Source organism: Mustela erminea, chromosome 7 (genome assembly GCF_009829155.1).
Source record: "Mustela erminea isolate mMusErm1 chromosome 7, mMusErm1.Pri, whole genome shotgun sequence".
NCBI lineage: Eukaryota > Metazoa > Chordata > Mammalia > Carnivora > Mustelidae > Mustela > Mustela erminea.
Window position 1 is genome coordinate 22533128 of NC_045620.1, and position 22007 is coordinate 22555134.

The 22007-nt window shown below is 53.5% G+C and overlaps 1 protein-coding gene across 2 annotated transcripts in view; it reads right to left on the reverse strand.

Moving 5' to 3' along the window:
- EPB41L1 (erythrocyte membrane protein band 4.1 like 1) overlaps positions 1 to 20452 on the reverse strand; it is a 122032-nt gene extending 101580 nt beyond the window's left edge. The window contains exons 1-2 of one of the 2 annotated variants that reach the window (XM_032350786.1): positions 20342 to 20452; positions 4113 to 4163 (exon numbers count right to left, since the gene is read on the reverse strand). The gene's annotated coding sequence lies outside the window, so the exon portion shown is untranslated. Of the gene's footprint in view, positions 1 to 4112; positions 4164 to 19724; positions 20024 to 20341 lie in introns of those variants that run through there. The other variant, XM_032350784.1, reaches the window with a different exon arrangement.
- Positions 20453 to 22007: the final 1555 nt, after the last annotated feature.

The window sequence follows — 22007 nt, forward strand, 5'->3', positions numbered from 1 at the left end:
AAGGACGGAAAGGAAAGGAAACCATCCTGCTTCCACGAGCTCTGTGCTATTTGGATGAGAGGCTGCCAGGGAATGGACCACAGGCGGGCACCCCCCCCCACCCTTCACCTCCTGGAGGAAATGAATGAAGGGCTGACACCTGTTGGTGCCCAGGTGCCCTTTGTCTCGTGCACTGGGGCCTGTCCTCCTTCCATCTGGAAGAAAAGGTGAAGGAACCCGGCACCTGTGTGCAGCAGCTGGAGATAATCAAACCTCTTCACGTCTCTGAAGAGAAGGGCATGGAAGGAGGGGCTCCCTCTCTGAAGCCTGAAAGACAGCTGGCCACCCTCTTCCCCCACCCCCCCCCTCTTTCGTTCTGGCCAAACTGAACTGCTTCTCCCTTCTGTGCCTTTCCTCAGGCAGCTCCTTCCTCCCGGAGAGCTTTCCTGCCCAAATCCAGCCCCTTCAAGGCCCAATGCCCCCTCCTCCAGGAAGCACATTTTGACTGCCATGCCTACGCTGCCTCCTTTCCCTGCGCTCTCTCCTCTCCTCGTCAGTTGCACCTCTCCCGTCCTTCTCCGATGGCAATTTGCACTGTTGATGACGTCACAGCCGCACCTGCACACATCTGTTTCCCACCTGGGGGACACGACAACTGCAGTGGCTCCTAGTACAGGCTTTGGAGCTTGGCCGACCTGAACTCCAACACCAGGTTTTGCCACTGATTAGCCTTCTGCCCACGGGAAAGTCACTTACCTGTCTGAGCCTCAGTTTCCTCTGGAAGATGGGCACAATAACTGTAATTAAATGAGCTAAGGCACGCTAGGGATTCAGCACAGAGCTGGGCACAAAGCGAGCGCTCAGTGTTGGAGTTTGTTTGTTATGGTTCAGAGATGACTGTTCTTTCCATCGGCCACAGAGCCCTGCACTGGATGGATGGACGGATTTCTACGGACACAGACCTGCATGCCCCACTCGAAGCCCCTTCTCTCAGGCAGGGCGGTGGAAACTGGGAGGGGCTACCTCTGCAGGTCACGGGCTCCGGGTCATGGAGCAGTGCGCCATCGGATCTAGGATGGCCCCTGGGACGCCCAACCCAGGCACACAAATGTGGCCACAGAGATGAGCTCTGAGGCCCTACTCCTGGCCTCCTCTCAGTCAGTGTGGAACCTTCACTAACTGTGCCTCAGTTCCCCATCTATGCAGGGGGGATGGTAACAGTACCCACCCTAAAGGTGTGCGTGGGTACTGTTTAATGAGGATTAAATGAACTAATGCCCCGAAAGCAACAGGACACAGTCAGCACAGGGAGAGTGATTCAATAAACATGACCTATTGTTCTCATTGCTGGTCTTTGTATTACTGTCACTGAAGAGGGGCGTGACAGCCCCTTTAGGACCACGAGCGGTTCACTGTCCTATAACTTAGGACTCCACTAACACCCAGCGTGCTCTCACGGATCGGCCTTTCTGGTTACAGCCCTGTGTCCCTGTTAGCTACATGGGTAGCATATGGCCCAGGCCTGGCCACTCAGAATATCCCTCTTCTCCAGCGACACGGACTATCCCAGTCAGAGCCCTTCCCTTGGATTGATACGTAGATCCTAGAAGAAAAATCGTTCCTTTTTTCCGTCTGGGTGGCTAAGCTGGGGCAGCAGACAGAGAGCTCCCAGTAAGAGCAGAGAGGAGAGATAGCAGGGGTGGGAGGGGGCTGGGGAGTCCATGCAACTCCTCACCCTTCAGTTCCAGGGACCGCCCTGGATCCGTGAAGTCCCTTTTTGGTTTAAGCCGCTTTAATTTGAGTGTTTGTCACTTTATTTATGAAAAACCCATGCCCAGGGTGCCTGGGTGGCTCAGTCAGTTAAGAGGCTTCCTTCAGCTCAGGTCATGATCCCAGGGTCCTGGGATCGAGCTCCGCATCGGGCTCTCTGCTCAGCGGAGAGCTGCTTCTCCCTCTCCCTCTGCCTGCCTATCTACCTACTTGTGCTCTCTCTCTGCCAAGTAAATAAATAAAAAATCTTAAAAAAAAAAAAAAAAAAAGGAAAAACCCATGCCCAATTATACAGGCCCTAACCTAGAAAAGGTGTATGCCGGCCACAGGCAGGGCAGGGCAGGGCAAGGCAGAAGTCCGTATCAGAACTAATAGACTCCTGTACATTCTGGCACAATCTCTACCATCAGGGCTGCGAGGGACAGTCTACAAAGCATGTTCTCCAGAATCACCCTGACCCAGAGGTCTTCAGACATTGCTTCCCAGAATCCTGGGAATCTGTGCCTCCCCAAACACCTGTGGAACAAAGGGCAGTGGGCAGCGCCGGGTGGGGAGAGGGAGTGAGGGGGGTGGTGTAGCAAGATTCTTGATAAATTGCTGCCAGTTCGACCACAGCAGTTTTGCTACAGAAGGTACGTACTGGGATTCTGCTGCCCTAAGAGATCTGAAATACCCTGATCTAAATGCTTTTCAGGAGAGCATTAATAAGTAGCCATACTGATATGTCCACCCCCAATGTACAGAAGAGAACACTGAGGCCCAGTTCCCGACTTGCAGGCCACACGATTTCCAGTGCTTCAGGTTCCCTGTGTAAATCTATCACATGTGGCCTTTCCTATCTCCTCCAGTAAACTGATGGTGGTTAATACCTAGAGTCTCATCTTTCTTGCTACCCCTACAGAGCCGCCTGCTTCTGAGCCTGGCTCCTCGGCGGGCTTCCAGAAGCTTGAGGAACTTGTAGAATAGTGAATGAGCCAACCTCCACCTCCCTTTACCACGCCCACCCCGCCCCCTGCACCCCAGGCACACATGCACTTAGTTCTCCCTCTCCCTACCCATTTGCCCAAAAGTCAGGGAAAGACCAGCGGGGCCCCCTCCTGGGAACTCCTAATCCACTGCTATCCTGGCTGTGCTGGGACTATGGACAGAGGATTCCTTGTTCCCAGCGCTTCCTGCCCAGAGATCTCCGTGGGGCCCATGTGCTGGCAGGAAAGAGCCAAATCCCTCCTTTTAACCAGAGTTAAAGGCACCCTTTACCCTCACCAACATGCTTGGCATTATTTACTCTACCTGCCTGAGCTGGCTCAGTCCCACCTCCTCCCCACAGCCCCTGCTCCCTAACACACACACACACACACACACACACACACACGCACACAGACACACACACACAACGAGCGAGCGGTCCCCTCGGAGTACAGAGGTGCCTCTGATCTAATAAAAAAACAAAACCCAGAGAGTTCTGGAACAGTAACCTCACAGACCCCTGACAGTCGTGCCTTACTAATAACCTTTGCATATTACTTCATGATTTCCCAATCAGTGTAACTTCATTGGCCTGGCTCGCTCTCTGCCCTCACCCCGCCAAAGCCACAGAACCCCTGAGCTGGAAAAGGGTTTTGACACACCCCGTGTCAGTGGTTTGCGAATCATCTTGCGCAGAGCCAAGGGAGGGTTCCCTGTCATTATCTGGAGGCTGCTGGGGGCTGAGGAATTCGCCAGTTAGCGTCCCCACACCTGCCCCAGCTTCAACTATGCTCCCACGCCTCTGGCCATTTTGTACCCGGAGGTTCTTAGGGGTTCCTTTGAAAAGGGGATTTCCTGCTGGACAGTGGGAAGAAAACAACTCATTTACTCTCACCCCGCCTTCCCCCACTCCCCACCCTGACAGTGTACAGAGGGTCCTGAGGCCAACACAAAGGAATGTAGCCGCCCACGGTCACTTAGGAGTCAGTGGCAGAACCAGAATGAAAACACCCTCTCCCGACTCTAAGGTGCACCTAGGAGTGGTTAAGCAGAAGAAAACCAGGGCTGCAGGGCCAGTGGATCCAACTTCCAGGTCCAAGGCTGTCCATCAGTAGCCACGGTGGCACAGACAAGTGATACAGGCAGAGCTCATGGTCCAACGCAGAGGTGCTCAGTGAACGTGCATTTTAGCCCCTCCCTTGAAATAAGCCAAAACCAGAGAGGACCCTCAGCACAGCTCTGCTTTTTAAACCCACCGGAAATCTGTGGCCTAGACAAACCTTCAGGCCTCCCAGCAGTAAAACATCTCCAAATAAGAGAGCTTGAAGGCCTGGAAGACCCATCTGTCCACCCCGAGCACAAGAAGGAGACTTGGGCTGTGCCTCTGTAACACTCACCCCTCCTCAGTCCACACCAGCTCCCCGGGGAAAAGCACGTCTGTCAGGCACCTGCAAGAAGGAAACAGCGTTAGTTCCTCCGAAACCAGCCGGAGTCCATGGACCCAGCAAGGAGCTGGAAACCGAGAGGCTGGCATTTAGCTGTCTGAGAAACCTTAGGGAAGTTGCTGAACCTGTTAAACAGAAAGGGCTGTGTGGCTCCGCAGCAGAGCAAAAGGGAAAGTAACACTTCCGAAGCTGAGGCCGCCAGCGGGGACCAGGGAGGGCCTGGGAGGCCAGGGTAAGGAGTTCAGGCTTAATTCAAACAGCAGTGGGAAATCATTGATTCACAGGGTAGAGAACAGACTGGAAACGGGCAAGGGTAGCTTGCCGTGCACATATCTGGGGTTCCTGGGGCCCAGACTGGGGTGGTTACAGTAGAGCTAGAAAGAAGTGGATACATTCAAGAGATCCTTAAGAGGTGGTACCTAAAGAATTTGGTGGGGGACTAGATGTGGGGGGAGGAGGGAGAGCAGAGGCCCCCCTACCCCTCGGGCACCTCCTTCCATGTCAGTCACTCCAGCACCCAAAAAAGAACATACCCTTTGGTCTCTCAACCTGGCCTCTCCTTGCCTCAGTTTCCCCATCTATAAAATAAATATGGCTGGACTCAGTGGTCCCTACGTTCTTTTTAGCATGAACATGCTGTTCTAATTCACTCACAGATGTTTTCAGGCTTAGGTGCACATCCAGCCTCGTACACAACGGGGCAGGAGCATTGGAGGGAGAAACCTCAGGTCCCCTGGGCTCAGAACAGTAAATCTCCAGCGAGGACAAGATGGCTCGTTGTCACACAGATCACAAGAAGCAGATAAAGAGGAAAGTCACTTGGGCCAAGGGCGCAAGCCCCACGGCCTGCTCTCTGCCCCAGCTCCGGAGGCCAGCACGGGCTTCAGGACATGGTCACTCCAGCGGCGACATCGGTCACCCAGCAGCTGACACCCTGCTTCCCCAGCCACTGTTTTTCCAGAGCCCGGTCACAAGCACACCTAGGGAGACCTGCAGGACAGCGGGTAGAAGTTTGGGTTCTGCAGTCACACAGACCTGGTTTGAATTCCGGCTCCATATCTCTATCTCTCTCTCTCTCTCATTCTGAGGCCTGGGGCAAGTCACTTCACTGCTCTTAGGCTTGGTTTCCTCATGAGGCAATATCAGAGTGACAGTGTCGGCTCCCAGGACTGACAGGAGGATTCAGTGAGATGGTACGTGGAAAGCTCAGCAGGTGCCTTATCACAATGACCACAGAGTAGCAGCCTCCACCTAACACAGGTGGAAAGTGAGACCCAGAAAGCAAAATGACTCACTGAGGACCCCTACCGCAAACCTGTCAGGGCAGGGGTGAGGCCCAGAGCTCGCATTCAGAACCACTGGGTCAGGCGTGTGTCATTTTGGTTCCTGCTTCTCAGATGAGGAAGTTGAGACTAAGATATTACAAGTGACTCGACCAAGGCCACAGAGAGAATTAATGGGAGAAGAGGGATTAGAGCTTAGGCCTCCTTGATGAAAAAGCTCATGGTCTTCCCCACGGATATCTTGAAAATAGATGTGTACAGAGAAGCTTCACATTTCAGGGCCCTATAAACCTGGAACAGGGACAAATGAAAATCTGGGCAGATGGAGAGGGGGAGCAGCGAAGCTACCTTGAGAGGAAACCAGAAGGAGCTGGTGAAACAAAAGCCTCTTTCTCAGAAGCTCTCTCTAGGGATTAGGCAGGAGAGAAGGGGGCTGACAAGCAGGGCCTTCGTCCTGCAAGGGCTGGGCTGAAGGCTGGATGGAAGCAAACAGAATTGGACCCAGCCTGGCCACCATCTCGCTAGGCAGGTCACACACACACACACACGGTGTTCTCTGTTTCTTCAACTCAAGAATGAGATGGTTAATCTGAATGGTGTTGAGATCCCCACTTAGAAGTGTCTAATAATAACCATTCCTCCTAAGCTCTAGACTCCTGATCTGTCCCTGCTCCTACAACCCCAAAAGGCAGCTTCCTAACGCTGGCTCCAATATTACAACAGGGTTGGGAAGTCCTGCATTTGGCTCTGGCCATATAGCCAGGTCACTTCCCCTCAACAGGCCTTTGGCATCCTCATCTGTACATATCTTTGCCTGATCACTTTCAGAATGGGAAGATCCAAGGAGCTACCTCAAAGGCAAGAAATCCCCTGAGGCAACCAACGAAGCAACCCTCACTCCAGCCCTCATCCCGCATCCCAGTCAAGCTCTTTTAACCTTCCCTTTCCCTCTGGCCCATGTCCCTTTCAGACAAACGGAATGAGAGAATTCAAGCCGGTGGACGCACGGGCAGTAGCAACAACCCCCACAAAGAGTAGTAGTTGTGACCATCACCACTACCACTGTCTGACGACTTCCCCGTGCCAGGCACTGGGCTAAATCCTGCACTTGGAGTCTCTCTCACATGATCCCCTCAATCAAAGACAGAAATCCCACTGGGAATCTAAATTGACAGAGGACAGACTAAATTTATGTGAAGTGAAGTGACTTGTCCAAGGTCACACACAGAGCAAGTAAGGGGTGTGGCCACCCAGATGCAGGCTTTTCATTTGACCTTGGAAGTCTTAATCTTATCCTTGAGGCTGTGGGGTTATCCCCACTAACATTCCACCACAGGGCAGGGCCCAGATCTAGGCCGTGGGGGAAGGGGAGGGTGAGGAATATCTGATCTCCAACTCCCACGCACAGCCGCCCCAAATAACTAGTCTTTATAGTCTTGTATTATTATTATTCAAATATGTCAACTCCACTCTCGGGCTAGAACAGCACTGTCCAATAGAAACATAATGCAAGCCATAGACGTCATTTAAAATTTTCAATAGTGGGACACCTGGGTGGCTCAGTCAGTTAAGCATCTGACTCTTGATTGCGGCTCAGGTTATGATCTCAGGTTTGTGGGGTCAAGCCCCACAGTTGGCTCTGTGCAGAGGGTGGGCCTGAGTGAGATTCTCTTTCTCTCTCCCTCGCCTTTTTCCCCTCCCTCTCCCTCTCTCTCCTTCCCTCTCAAAAAAAAAAAAAGAATAAAATTTTCAGTAGCTGCATTTTATTTATATTCAGTAGCTCTTTATTTTTTTTTAAGATTTTATTTATTTATTGGACGGAGAGAGATCACAAGTAGGCTGAGAGGCAGGCAGCAAGAGAGGGGGAAGCAGGTTCCCTGCTGAGCAGAGAGCCCAATGCGGGGCTCCATCCCAGGACCCTGAGATCATGACCTGAGCCCAAGGCAGAGGCTTTAACCCACTGAGCCACCCAGGCGCTCCAGAAGCTGCATTTTAAAAAGTACAAAGGAATGGATGAAATTGATTTTTTTAAAAGATTATATGTATTTTATTTATTTGAGAGAGCATCCCAGCACAGGCAAACACAAGGTGCGGCGGTGGGGGGCGGGGGGGAGGGTAGGGGAGCAGAGGGGGAGGGAGAAGGACAAAGAGACTCCGAACTGAGCCCGGAATCCATAGCAGGGCTCAGGCTCAGGACCCTGAGATCACGACCTGAGCCGAAATCAAGAGACTGATGTCCAACTAACTGAGCCACCCAGACACTCCTAAAATTAATTTTAAAAGTATATTTATTTAGCCCAATACATCCATTTCAATGTGTAACCAATATACAAAATATTAACATATTTTACATACTTTTTTTGTCATACTAGGTGTTCCAGATCTGTCATGTACCTCACATTTAGAGCACCTCTCAATTCTGATGCTAAATTTTCAGATAGTTAGATCCCCTTAGCCCTTACGACTGAAAGTATGGTCACAAATCTAATCATCTGTGTAGAAGTTTTTTGATAACCGAATGGAGTATCCTTTTTATTTTTTTATTTTTATTTTTTTTTTAAGATTTTATTTATTTATTTGACAGAGAGAAATCACAAGTAGATGGAGAGGCAGGCAGAGAGAGAAAGAGGGAAGCAGGCTCCCTGCTGAGCAGAGAGCCCGATGCGGGCCTCGATCCCAGGACCCTGAGATCATGACCTGAGCCAAAGGCAGCGGCTTAACCCACTGAGCCACCCAGGCACCCTGGAGTATCCTTTTTAAATTTTAAATTAATTCAAGTCAAATAAGATTAAAAATTCAGTTCCCCAGAGCACTAGCCATATTCCAAGTGCTCGATAGCGGCTGCTGTACCTACTGAACCTGTAGACAGTCAAGTCCCAGAGGGCAGAGGTGGTGACCACCATGGCCCACAGTCAGAGCTAGGCCTCCCAAAGTACAGATGAGTCTGGAGAGAATGGCATCTTCTCATTCTGGGAATCCCTACTGAGCCTCATATTAACATCTACCTCTGGCTCCTGCTGTGTTCACAGCCATGGTGACAAAGGCATTGGACACGCCACTGTTCAGAGTACGAGTGTGGCTCCAAGAGGTGGACCACCTGCCAAGGTCACCCAGCTTTGACCCCAGGCCTGTCTGACTTGGAAGCCTGGGCTCTGTCCCTAAAGTTTGACAGGGGCCAGGTCTGGGCCTCAGTCTTCTAGAGAAAGAAATAAGCCTTTGCCACTATTCTCACGAACCTTTCCTTCCCTAGTCTAGCACCAGAGAATAACCCAGAACAGGACACCCAGTGAAGAGGATGAAAGGGAAGGAAGACAGGAGACAGGCATGGCAGGGATGCATTAGGCAGTGGTCCCAAGGACAGAGCTTGGGCCACTTGGGACACCATCCCCATTACCCCCCCCACCATACACACAAGGCAGGAGGCAAACCCAGCAAGGTCCACTGGCTGCTTGCCCTCTGGGTGGGTCCCTGGGGCCAGGAGCCATGCCCTGTCCTGCACCTCCCCCAGGAGCACTCACTCAGAAGTGCTTGGATCAGGGCCAGAGCCATTGCTCACCTCCCAGGGACACCTCAGCTGGAGTCCAGGGAAAGGGTCCAAGAGGCAGCGTGCCCCCTGGAAGGAGGGGAGGAACAGGCCCCAGAGGCAGATTCCAGAGCAGGGAAAAGGTGGCAGGGAGAGGCCAGGAAACCCAAGTCAGCTCCACCCCTCTCCTAGGGAGTCCAGCTCGTACTCGGACACCCTCCTCCAACGGCCCCACAGGGTGAAACTCTCACCAGCTATTATGTTTAACAATTAACTTTGATTCTTTTCCATGTCAGCAGGAGGCAGACCCAGCAAAAACTCCCATCTGGGGGTCGGGAGACTTGGAAGACAGGAGAAGAGGGAGGGGCAGGTGTGAAGGGAGAAAGGGGTGATAAGTGAACCCCCTCACTTCCTCCTTCCCCTCCCGTCCTCACCAATGTGGACAGCCTTCACGCTAAGGCCTAAGTTCCATAAGGTCAGGAGCTGGACCTGGCACATAGTAGGTGCTCGATAAATATTTTTAGTTAACAAACAAGAGGGCAGGGTGAACTAGACTAAAACAGGCCAGCTAGATGGGCAGACTGATGAAGTCCAGGGGACACAAGGTGGCTTGCCCTGGGCGGGCACCTCCCTGACCCCTTTGACTCCAGGCCCTCCCTGAGACCGAACTGGACTGAGGACTGGGGCCACAGCCACCCAGGGCATGCCAGGGGCGCAGCTTTGAAGGAAGGTCCCCTAGCCCTGACTCTGCTCTTCTTAGCTGGGACCTTTGGGGCGCTCACCCTTTCCCCCATAAACTTAGGGTGACACATGCATGCAGGGCTGTCCAGGGCCAGGCCCACAGAGGCTGTGATGCTCTGGGCACCGTATTACCATCGTGTCTCCTGTTACTTGGCAACAGCCTCCTCTTCTTAGGCCACCCCCTAAATTCCGCCATCCCCCAATATTCCCCTGACTCCCACCTATGTGGTCCTTTTTCCTTTCCGGGAAGGAAAGCCCAGAATAATGACGGCTCCGGCCCACTCACGTCCCACTCACCGGGGATCACACACACATCCTGGCAACAGCTTGTTACCAATATGACATTTGCTTGTCATTCACACCCCTCCTCAGGTTCCTTGGCCCCCTCCTCCCCCTCTCTCCCCCACCCCAATGCAGGCCCAAGGTCTACAGCCCACCTGGGGCTGACGCTGACCTCACTGTGGCCAGTTCAGCTGGCGTTCTCCGGTGGGGGCTCCCTCTTCTGGGCCTCTGCTTCCCCTCTGTGTAATGTGGGGACAAAGGGGGTGGATTAAGAGATTGCTTCTCCTGCTGGCCAGATCTGATGTTTAGAGATACTGACATTTTTGGGATCAATTTGCCCTTTACCTTCAGACACACCAGAATGCATATCTTGACCTTGGGCAGCCCTGTTGTTATGGGACAGATTCCAAACGGGGCCTTCAGAGGCCTGGGACTACAGCCCACCCTGGACCATTCTCAGCTCAAGCCCAGATAGACGGACAAAGGCCCCACCCCATCCCCACTCTCTGGTCCCCAATACCTCCACCATAAAACCCTACCCGTCCAGTCTTCTCTCTGGCTCTCAGTAGTGGCAGCATGAGCCATCAAGCCCCCAAATTCTTCTTGGCAAAACAGAGCTTGATGCAGCCCCTACATCGGGGCGGGGGGAGGGGGTTGCTAACCCCAAGCCCCTTCTGCGTGGAGGTTCCAGAGCTGCATCTGCGTCCACTCTGCTCTCCCCTGGGTCCTTCTGGCAACTTCAAGTATGCCTTCCCACCTCCAGCCTGGACCTCCCCTCCTTTACCTCCACAGGGAACACCCATCTACACAGGTGACAGAGTCTGCGCTGATCTCTCCCTCCTCCACTCGCTCTGCCTTGTTTCTGTCAGATGCTACTCCTTGTAGGAGAGTCTTACTGCCCCTACTTGACCTTAGAACTCTGGAGACCAAGAGACTCTTGCCATGATTTTTCTGTCCCTCACTCTCTCCCTGCAGCGCGGTGCTCCAACCATAACAGGTGTCTGCTGAAACAATGATAATCACCATTAACTGAAAAATAATGAGTTATAATCGTATATTGAGCATTTATTCTTTACAGTGCTCAGATCTCGTTAATCCTCCAAACCCTCAACAGACTTGTTATCCTTAGCCCTTTGGTTTAACCTGAGGAAAGATGAATGAGAACTAGGCAACAGGAAACCTGGCTTCTAGAACTACAAATCACAGCTGTAAGGCAGCTATCCTGCCCAGCCCCCCATTGTACAGCAGGGAAAACTGAGGTCCACACATGGGAAGGAAGTGGCCCACAGTCTCTAAGCATCTTCACTTAAAACCAGCAATGTGCTGAGCGGTAGGAGAGATTTGCCTGCACCTCCTGACTCTGCCATGAACTCCCCAGTGACCCTTTTCCAGTCATTAGGCTCCCACTCTATAAAACAACCCTAAAGACGGCTCATGACTCAAGGACACCAATGGTGTCTCTGGAGCCTTTCCCAAGATCAAGGCACACTCTCACAACTGTGCATACTGCTTCAGAAGTTCATGAACACTTGAGACAAACATTCTCCAAGGGCAATCTGAGAACCCTTGGTGTCACAGTCACCTTGACAAGGAAGCTGTTAAAACAGGCTGATTCCAAGGCCCCACCACGGATCCCACCCTCCCAGGAAGCAGCTGAGTTTGAATCTCTGGGTGAATATTGGAAGACGGCTTTTTTTTTTTTTTTTTTTAAGCAAGCTCTATTTTGCTACTTCTGGGGGAGCACATTTTGAGAAGCCCTGCCTTAGAGAACCCTCGGAAGCTGAGCTACTCTCCTTTTAGCTGTTTCACATATTGAACTTCTGCTTCCTCACCTATGAGAGAGCTTGGTGGCTCCAAGGCTTAAAGCCACTGTTCATTAATCAAAGTTCCTTCTGGTTGAGCCACCTGCTCAAGCTGACCATGGTCTCGGTCATGGTCATGATGGGGGTGGGTAGAGGTCCAGCAAGCTGACTGCAGCTACCCAGGTTTGGAAGTGACATCCTGAGATCAAGCAGCCCTTCCTACAAGAGAGTCTGGGCTCCAAGGGCTGAACTTGGGCCAAGAGGTTCCCTATCAGCCCCAGCCTGGAGGCTCCTTTCCTCTCTCCAGACTGTCTTGCTCTGGCTCTTAGCCAGCTCTGGCTTCCTTCCTTTTCCTTTCTAGCATGAATGTTCTCCAAATCTGAGCTTCCTAGCTCCAGCCTCTGCTTCCCTCCCCTCCACATCACAGAGCCTGATAGAGGATCTCCAAGCCCCCAGGCATCCTTTCAAGGAGACAAAGCTATCATTCTTTGCAGATAATAAGTTTCTTTACCTAGAAGACTCATGATAATCAATGAAAAACTAAGGTGACCAAGGACCAAACAGTATCACTGGGAAAAAAGCCAAGCACCTACAGACCTGCCCTGTCCCCTGCCCCTGATGCAGGTCTGTCCCACAGGTGGGCACCGCCTAGAACCAGATGGGCTCAGAGGCCAGACCAGCCCCAGGGCTGACACTGTAGGAAGGCCAGTCCCTGAGTGAAATGACCATGCAGGCTGGGAGGCAGGAGACCTGGACTGGAGACCCTGCTCTCTGAGCTAAGAATTTGTTCTCTGAATTTGAGCAGGTGCACATCCTCTGTGAACACTCTTGACTGTCCCATCCAGGGCAGTATGGGAATGATTCAGGAGTACCCATGGGCTTTGGATAGATCTAGATTTAAACCCCAGCTGCGCCACTTGCTGGTGGAGGGCTGGGTAGGCCTTGGGCAAGTTATTTAACCTCCTTTAATAAAATGGGGATCTAATCTCTGCCTCACTGGGTAGTTGCAAGGATTAACAGACATAAGGCGTGTAACGCGCTTAGCACGGGGCCTGGCACATGGTAAGCCAATAACGTAAGTGGTTGTTTATCAGTCACCGGAGTGAGCCTCTGAAGAGGAAGACTCCAGGCTTCCTAATGCATAAGTGGCCCCAAGCAACCCCAGAACCATGCCCCTTGCACTGGGTCTGGAGGCTTTATCTTTAGACCTCTAATCTGGAGAGAAGATGAGGAGAGGGGGAGGGGGAGGCAGGACAGGGGAGTGAGAGAAAATAAGAGAAGGGAGGAGGGTAAGGAAAATCAAGGGGTGAAGAGGGGCCCGGCTCCCCCAGTTTGGGGAAAAAGAAGATGACTTCAGGGCAATTGTCAAGACAGGATAAGCCTTCTCTCCTTTCCAGAGCCTTCCCTATGCCTGCCAGGACAAGGCTTAGAGGGACACGGCCTGCAGAGAAGCACGGCCCTGGCTGTCAATGGGGACATTGAAGCCTTGGGTTACCTCCAGGCTCTGGCTCCCCACGTTGCAGCTGCCCGCCTGCGGTGGCCTCCGCCCTGCTGGAGCAAGCAGAGATGGCCCGAGCCAGGCCGAGGACAAAGAACCTGTCCATTCAGCCCACAGAGGCACTGCCTGCTCACTCGGGCCTCAGCGAGCTCCCTCTGACCCTGACTCAGCAAGACTTTTCCCGCGGGCACCCCTCTGAGCCTGGCACATGGCCCTTTCCAGGCCTCCACCTGCCCCACAATCCTGCGCCTGGGGCCAACTTTGCAACTGGGATGGGGGCGGGGGGGCTAGTGCCGTTCAGACCACAAACAAGAGCCACAGGCAAGGTGTGACCAGCTGTGTGACCTTCGGGGTGTCACTTTCTCTCAGAGCACATTCCCCTTCTCTGGCTAATGAGGGCAAGGAAGAGTTTGGACTATTGCTAAGGTCCTCCTCATGGACAGCAGCTGTGCTTCGGGGGATCCCTGTGAGCACATGAGGGGCGGGGGGGGGGGCGGGGGGCGGTGGAGACAGAGGACTTGCCTCTGGAGAGGAGTGGGCTGGGCCAGGCGTGCTGGGAATGCAATGCACGTGGCAATGGCCAAGGCTTATTATGCTGATGACGATTATCAGTGAGAAGCCCAGCAACAAACTCTGAAGCAACTTACAAAGAGCTTTCTCCTTATGCCCTGAGACTCACAGCCTGGTGAAGCAGGTCAAGCCGGTGATGCTTATTCACATGGGGCAGGTGAGGAAGTAAACCAAGAGCTGAGGGATGCATCCCTGCTGCAAAGTGCTGCGCAGGGGGCGCTGGAGAGGAAGTGTTCATTCTGGGCTGCCGACTGGGTGCCACCAGCGGGCTTCCTCACACCTGCCATCCAGACCACGCGTGACCACCGTAGCCCGCCACTGCAGGGGCTACTGTCCCCATTTCACAGGAGAGGCAACTGAGGCTGAGAACAAATAACTCGCTTCTTCTGAGCTCCTGCTGCTCTGGAGCAAAGCCTGAATTTGCACCCGGGCTTGTGGGACTCCAGATTTGACTCTTTGCCATCTTCCTGAATGTACTGGGTTGAAAGGTGCCCCCCCCCAAAATTCATGTCTACTTAGAACCTCAGAATGTGAGCTTATTTGGAAAAAGTCTCTGCAGATGTAATTAGTTAAAATAAAATGAGGTCACACTGGATTCGGGTGGGTCCTAAATCCGATATGACTGGTGTCCTTACAAGAAGAGGAGATGACACAGAGACACACGGGGAGAAAGGGGAGAAAAGCACGTGACAACAGAGGCAGAGGCAGCCACAGACCAAAGAACACCAAGGATTGGGGGCAACCAGCAGGAGCGACGAGAGAGGCGTAGGACGACAGACTCCTCCACAGAACCCTCAGAAGGAACCAAACTTGCTGACACACCTTGATTTCTGACTTCTGTCTCCAGAACTGTGAGAGAATAAATGACTGCTTTTTTAAGCCACCCGGATCGCAGTACTCCGTTAAACAGCCCTGGCAAAGTCATACACTGTGACTCCACCGGGCCACAGAGCCAGGATTCTTGCTTTCAGATTCCCACTCACGAGGCAGCGTTGGAGGTTAAGGGGTCTGAGGGCCTGTGAGAGGTCACTCTTATCTCTCCTTTGCCTCCCTGACCCCAGCTGGCCTCAAGTCCACCACCTGTGCGTCTCATTCTAGGTCTCTAACTACCCTCTGAGCCCAGTCTCCAAGTCAACAGAACCCCCTCCACTACCCCGGCCGTCCTCTATCACCACCTGGAGAGCTGTGTTTTTGAAATGCAAATCTGATTCTTCCAGGCTAGCTTAATCCTCTTCCCTAGCTCCCCACCACCTGTAGAACTCCCCCTCGTCAGTCCGGCCCTCATCTGGCCCGGGACTTCCTCTTCCGCCTTACTTCTTGGCCAATCACCCCACCTGTCCCCACCACTCATCACCTGCAGCTCCAACCACATGGAACTATTTGGAATTCCCCTAATTCCCCTAACCAGCCCTGGTGCCTTTGCACATGCTGCCCTAACTACCCGGAAGATAAATCCAGCCCAAACACCATCTCTTTTCTTTGTAAAGCCTCTTCCTCCCTGAACACCCTCATTCGGATACCTTGTATACAGCACACGTCTGCCCCTACACCCAGCCGGTGAACACTGTGGGATTCATTGCCGTTTCTGGAGGCCTAGGCATTCATGAGCCAACTGAATTGCCAAGTAGCCATAATAGTAACAATTGCTCACACTTAGCAAATGGTTACTATGTGTGAGGCATTCCATGTATGTCATCTCATTTCATTTTCAGAACAATCCTATGGAACAGTTACTATCATTCATCCTGTTTTACAGGAGAGGAGCTGAAGAGATGAATTCCCTTGCCCAAGTCCACCCAATGAGCACGGGGCAAAGCCTGGATGACTCTAGAGCCGGGGCTTGTAATCAGTATTAGGTACACCATCCATCCTAATACCCTCATTTTACAGAAGAGGAAACAAGAAAAAAAAAAAAAAAAAAAAAGGAAAAGGAAAAGTGACTCGCCCACAAACAAGGCACAGACCCAGATCTTTAGAATCCTTATCCAGTGTTCTTCCTCTTCTCGTTCTTGCAGGATCCTATTCCAGGAGGACCCAGATGATGACTTGCTAGGCTGTATCTCCTAGAGAGCTTTCTCCTGCCTCCCCTAGAGCAGAGCCAGGCAGTGGCCCAGACCCATCATGGGGGTGCGTCGATGGCCAGGAGATGAAGCAGTAAAAAAGACAGATAAATATACTTCTAAAAAGTCTGAGGTCATGGGGCGCCCGGGTGGCTCAGTGGGTTCAAGCCTCTGCCTTCAGCTCAAATCATGATCTCAGGGTCCTGGGATCGAGCCCCTCATCGGGTTCTCTGCTCAGCAGGGAGCCTGCTTCCCTTCCTCTCCCTCTGCCTGCCTCTCTGCCTACTTGTGATCTCTGTCTTTCAAATAAATAAATAAATAATTTTTAAAAAGATTTTTTAAGGGCGCCTGGGTGGCTCAGTGGGTTAAGCCGCTGCCTTCGGCTCAGGTCATGATCTCAGGGTCCTGGGATCGAGTCCCGCATCGGGCTCTCTGCTCAGCAGGGAGCCTGCTTCCTCCTCTCTCTCTCTGCCTCTCTGCCTACTTGTGATCTCTCTCTGTCAAATAAATAAAATAAAATCTTTAAAAAAAAAGATTTTTTTTAAAAAGTGTGAGGTCTGCTTTGATATTACAGTGTCAGGGCTGGAGAAGACACTTTGGGTGTCACTTAGTACCATCTTCCATTATATAAAGTCATCCACTTCAACAAATTTAGAGAACACAATTCATAAGCTGGGCACTGTGTGGGGGCACTAGAAAGAACGATAAGCAAGTTCCTGCCCAGATAGTATCCACACTTCGGTGAGGGGAGACGGACAAACAACTAACAAGTTGAAGTATAACTACAAATTCCCATAAGCACTGTGGACTCCAGGGAGCTCTAAGAACATGTAACAAGTAAAACTGACTTATTCTAGGGAGCTGGAAAAGGCGCCCTTGAGCAAGTCACTATTGAGCTGAAATCTGAAGAATGTGAATTAATCAAGGTAAGAAGCAAGGGACAAGTGTGCTAGACAGAAGGAAAAGCATGTGCAAAATCCCAGAGGCCAGAGAGCTCGCGGTGCCTGGATGATCTGGAAGAAGGCTGGAGTAGCTGGTTTCCAGAGGAGGGGACAGAGACCTGTAGGTCTTATAGGTCAAGGTAAGGAGTGGTGAACTGAGCAAAGGAGGGAACCCCCCCCTCAAAATCTGGCCCAGACCAGACACTGTCAATGAGTTATTACATTATTCGGTGAAGGAGAGATTTGTCCAAGATCACAGGGAAGACCTGAGACTTGAAATCAGAACTCCCACTCCCAGACTAGGACTGCGTGGCTATGTCAGTATCATGGACAGTGGGTCCCAGTGTTTCAACCTATAGGAGGTTCCAGTTTCTTTTTGGCATCTCTCTTGAGCTCAAGGGCAAGAGAATCACCTGTGTTTGTTAACACACAGTCTGCTGGGCACCACCCCCAGAGTTATTATTGATTCAGTAGGTCTGACTGGAGCCCCCAATATTTGCATTTCTAACAAGATCCCAGGGGACCATGCTGCTGGTGGTAGGATGACCAGACTTGGAGAAATGCCACTCTAGATCAGAGTGTATGGGGGCAAAGGGGCATGGCCAGAATCCTTGGGGGTTAGAAAGGTAGATTCCTAAATCTGGGTAACCATGAGCTCTGGGATTCCAAAGGAGGCTCAGAATCTAGCCTACTTAGCTGCTCAGCCAGGGGAAACTGAGGCTTGGGGGGTTTAGACTCCTACACAAGAAGAAGTAATACAAATGTGCTGAGCAAACAGATAAACACAAAAGGGTTTGACCAAAGTCTAAAGGAGACCCCTGGGGACTCCAGGGCTCCTGAGCTCCAGGCCAGAGTCTCTCCTTTCCTGGGAAAGGGAGAATCAGGGAAGGGGACAGCAAGTTCAGCTTTCCCCAGGTTCTGCTGCCAGAAACATTTTCAGAATTGCAGAAATCTGCTCTTGGCCCCCAATCCTGTCACCCATCCACCCTCCTTCCTTTTACATTCCCAGCTCCCTCCCTTTACACTCCAAATCCTGTGCACTTTATCCTGGCAAGCCCAGCAGCAGAGGGGGAGGTGAAGTAATGGGGAGGAAAAACTGGAAGTGGAGGAAGAATTCTTGTACTTGGATGTCCTTCTTCCAGAACAATTCCTTCATCCTAGAAGAGTCTCAGTTTCTTTCCATCCTCGTATCCAGTTTACCCCCAACCTACCCACATTTCAATACCAGCATCTGAAACCCACAAAACCAAGGGCTCAATTTCCAAACCACATTTTCACCCAGTTTTTCTATATTAGAGTGGCCCTGGACAAAATTTTTCTCTCCTATACTAGTTGGCAACAAAATGCCACTTCTCTTGCAAACCCACATGCACAGACTCACTAATATACAAACAGCTATATGTACATAAAAACAAATAAAACTTATAAAAACACATACACATATACATCAAAATACATTATTCATTGTTCACTGATAAAAACATATCTATGCACCCAAACATACAAACATACAAGAAAAACACAGAGAGACACACATGCAGACAGACCGCAAATCTAGGAACGCACAGGCAGGGCGGCAGTGCATGGGGACAGGGGTACACACACACCCAGAGATCTCCCATCACAGTAGGGGTCTCCTGAGGGGTGGGGGTATTCCTGCATGGGCTCTGGCCCTTTAGGAGAGTGGTCCTCCCTCCTTTCAGGGCACCTAAGGTGCGGCTCTAGCCCTGAAAGCTAGAGACGGTTAGGGTGGGAGTGAGGCTGACCTGGCCAAGCCCAGCCGGTCTCTGGGCCACTGTCCCTGTGCAGCGACAGGAAATGGATCCCTGAACCGCCTGGGTCACCAGCCTGGGGACCGCTGTTGCCGCCACCACCACCCCACACCCACATGCACACGCGTGCCCACACACACACACACACACACACTCGGGCTTCAGGCAAGACACGCCCTCCACTCCCGCTTGGCCCGTAGCGCGGGCTCCGCCGGCAGCCCTGCTCCTTCTGGCCCCTGGGGTGTGGCCGCCCACCTGCCAGCGGAGACTCTCCGCCCGGCCCGGCGGGGACACTCTCGCCACCGCCGCCACCCACCACCCTGACCAGGTGTCCAGCTCCTCGGGACTACAGCGCCTCGGCCGCCGCCCCCACCCCTTCCTCCCGGCAGTGCGGAGACAAAGCCGCGCACACGCACACGGGGGCTACGCGGGTGCACACCCGCCCTCACACGCGCACACACGGGGAATCACACTGGCGCTCACACGGCGACACACGCACACGCGCACACACACCGCCACAGGCTCCAGCCACAAGCGAAGGCACTGGCACACACCCTCATCCAGATGTACACACACTCAGCTACATATTCGGACACACCCTCTAATAGACACATTCACGAAGAGACACACGCAGACACACACACCCTCACCCAGATACACACACACCACCCAGTCCAGACGCACGGAGACCCACAGCGCACACCCCTCACACACACACAGATGCACACCCAGCGCACACGCACACGCGCACACACACAGCAACCACAACCACTTGCACAGACCCACGGGCACACGCGCGCTCACACCTAACACTCGGAGATGTGGATCCCCCTACACGTACCGGCGCCAGAACCGAGACTCACCAACAGAGGCCCAGGGCTCCGGACTGGGGCGCCCGCCCCCAGCCCCTCAGCGTCCAGCCACCCCCCTCCCCGCCCCCCGCCTCCAGGAGCCGGTCCGCCGGCCTGTCAGTGCTCGAGGACCGGGGTCCGAGCCCGGAGTCCTCGGCGATAACCTCGCACACAGACACACACGACAGCAGACGCGGCGGGGTCCCCGGGGGCCCGGAGGAGGGCGGCGCGGGCGGCTAACCTGGCAGCGGCGGCGCGGTTTCCGGGCGCTGTCGGTCCTCTGTCCGTGCGTCCGGCGGCCGCCCGGGCGGGCTCCGAGGCGCACTCGAGCTGCGCAGAAATGCCCCGCTCGCTCGCTCGCTCGCTCCCTCTCTCCCTCCCACGGCGCCCAGCCCCCTCCCCGCCCGCCCCCCACACCGGGCTCCCCCTTCCGCCCCGCCCCGGCCGGCTGCCCCGGAGGAGGCGGCGGCAATCTCGGCCGCCCCAGCCGCCACCGGCGAGCTAGCGAGCAGCCGCGCCGAGCCGCGAGCAGCCGGGGGGAGCGCCGCCGCCGCCGGAGCCGCGGGAGCCGCCGGAGCCGGGGCCGCGCGTCGGGAGGAGCCGCGCCGGCCCCCGGGGAGGGGAGAGGAGGAGGGGGCTGAGCCCCGCGAGCCCGCCTGGCGCCCGCGGCCCGCCGCCCGCTTCCCCACGTGGGCCCCGCGCCTGGCGCCTACCTGAGCCGCCGCGGAGCCCCGAGGCCGGAGCCGAGCGGCGGGGCGACCGACTAGAGACCCCACCCCGACCTCTTCGCCTCCCTGTCCTGGCCCGGTGGGCTCGTGCCCCGCCCCCGCCTCCTCCCCGGTCCCCGCCAGTGCCGACCTGGGTTTTCCTGGCTAAGACGCCTCGGCTCTGGGCCCGGTGCCCCGGGCTAACCCCACGGCCCGGCGCCCAGCTCGCCTGCCTCCTCTACCTCCAGCCCGGACCTGGCCGACGCCCACCCGCCTCCTCGCCGCGCTCCCATTGTTCCCGCAGCCCGAGCTTGCGGAAGATCCCGCAGCGCCTTCCAGCCCTCTCCCCATGGCAATACCTCTGGACCCTCTGGGGGCCTTCCAAGGACTGGCCCCTTTCTCTGGGACCCCACGACGCCCACCCTCCACAGGCGCACGACCAGAGCAAAGAGCTTTTCTAAATTAGGGTTATAACCACCGGCCCCTACAGGCTCTCCTTCAGGTCCTGCTTTGAGTACAGACTGAGGCTTGTGGAAGAAGGAATTAATCCGAGTTCAGCAAGCCTGAGAGGGCAGCAAGGAGAAAATGGGGGTACCTATTAGGTGTCTTCATTCCATAAATGAAGAAACTGAGGGCTTCTGGGTCAGGGTCAGGGCCAGGCCCTCTAGAAGTACAAGGAATAATGAGTCTGCCCTTCTTTGTTAGATACTAAATAAAGCAGAGCCACAGGGGCGAAGCAAGCCTCATATACTTCCGGGGTTTTACTTTCTTCAGAAGAAAGGTAAAGACCTACTAGGGCAGGCGCTTTCACACAAGGTGTCTCACTGAGCCCGGACCGTAGTCCTATGTAGCCCTGTGATTATACCCATTTTTGCAGATGGGAAGCCTGTCCTAGGTCTCTCTACCATGCAGCATGGAGCCAAGATAAAGCCCAACCATTATTCAAGTTCTTTACTATGGTCCTTAACCTCCAGCATAGGAAACTAAGTGCCAAATGAGCAGCTGAGAACTTAAGAAATCAAGAAGAGGAGGCTTAGTTTGCACTTTGAAGAACTTCCACAAACTAAGAGCGGAACTGAGGGAATCAAGGTCCCAATGCAAGACTGAGCGGGGATTGTCCAGGAGGAAACATAAGAAGAACTAACGATAACTAGCATGTTTGGAGCACTTATACCAGGCACTGTTCTAGGAGACTTCCTTGCACTAACTCATTTAATCCCACAATAACACCATGCGAAAGGTGTTATTCTTGCCCCCACTTATAGAGAAACACAAAGACATTACAGAGCTTGTTAAGGCGCCAGAGCCAGGATTCAAATCCAGGAAGCTGACTCCCCAGCCCGCCTTTTTAACTCCTGGAGACCAGACAGAAGCAGCCCCAAAGTGAGACAAAGAAAGGCATTGGAACTCCCAGAGCACCCACCACAATGGGCCCCTATTGAACTTGCCGCCCTCTATCTCCCCATGTGCACTCGGTGCTCCACACACAACCTGCTGTGTGGGCCTCATTTGTTGAACGACTGCATGACTGCCACATGGGGCTGGCGTGCCGAGTGCCACGTGCAGGGCTCAGCTGCAGCCCTCTCTGCTCCGCTGGGCATCTTTATCAGTGCTTTTAGATGAAGCCGAGGAAGGCATGAAACGCTAATCAGATCTACTGCTGTCATGAAGCTGGAAGGAACAGCAAACACTCTGTAAACCGAAATTAGTTTCCAAAAGATCTCAGCGGCCTTGGGGCTGAGCTGGAACCAACAAGATCAAGTGCCACCCAGAATAAATGTAAATTCCTGCCCTTCGGTTCAAACCAGAGCAGCCTC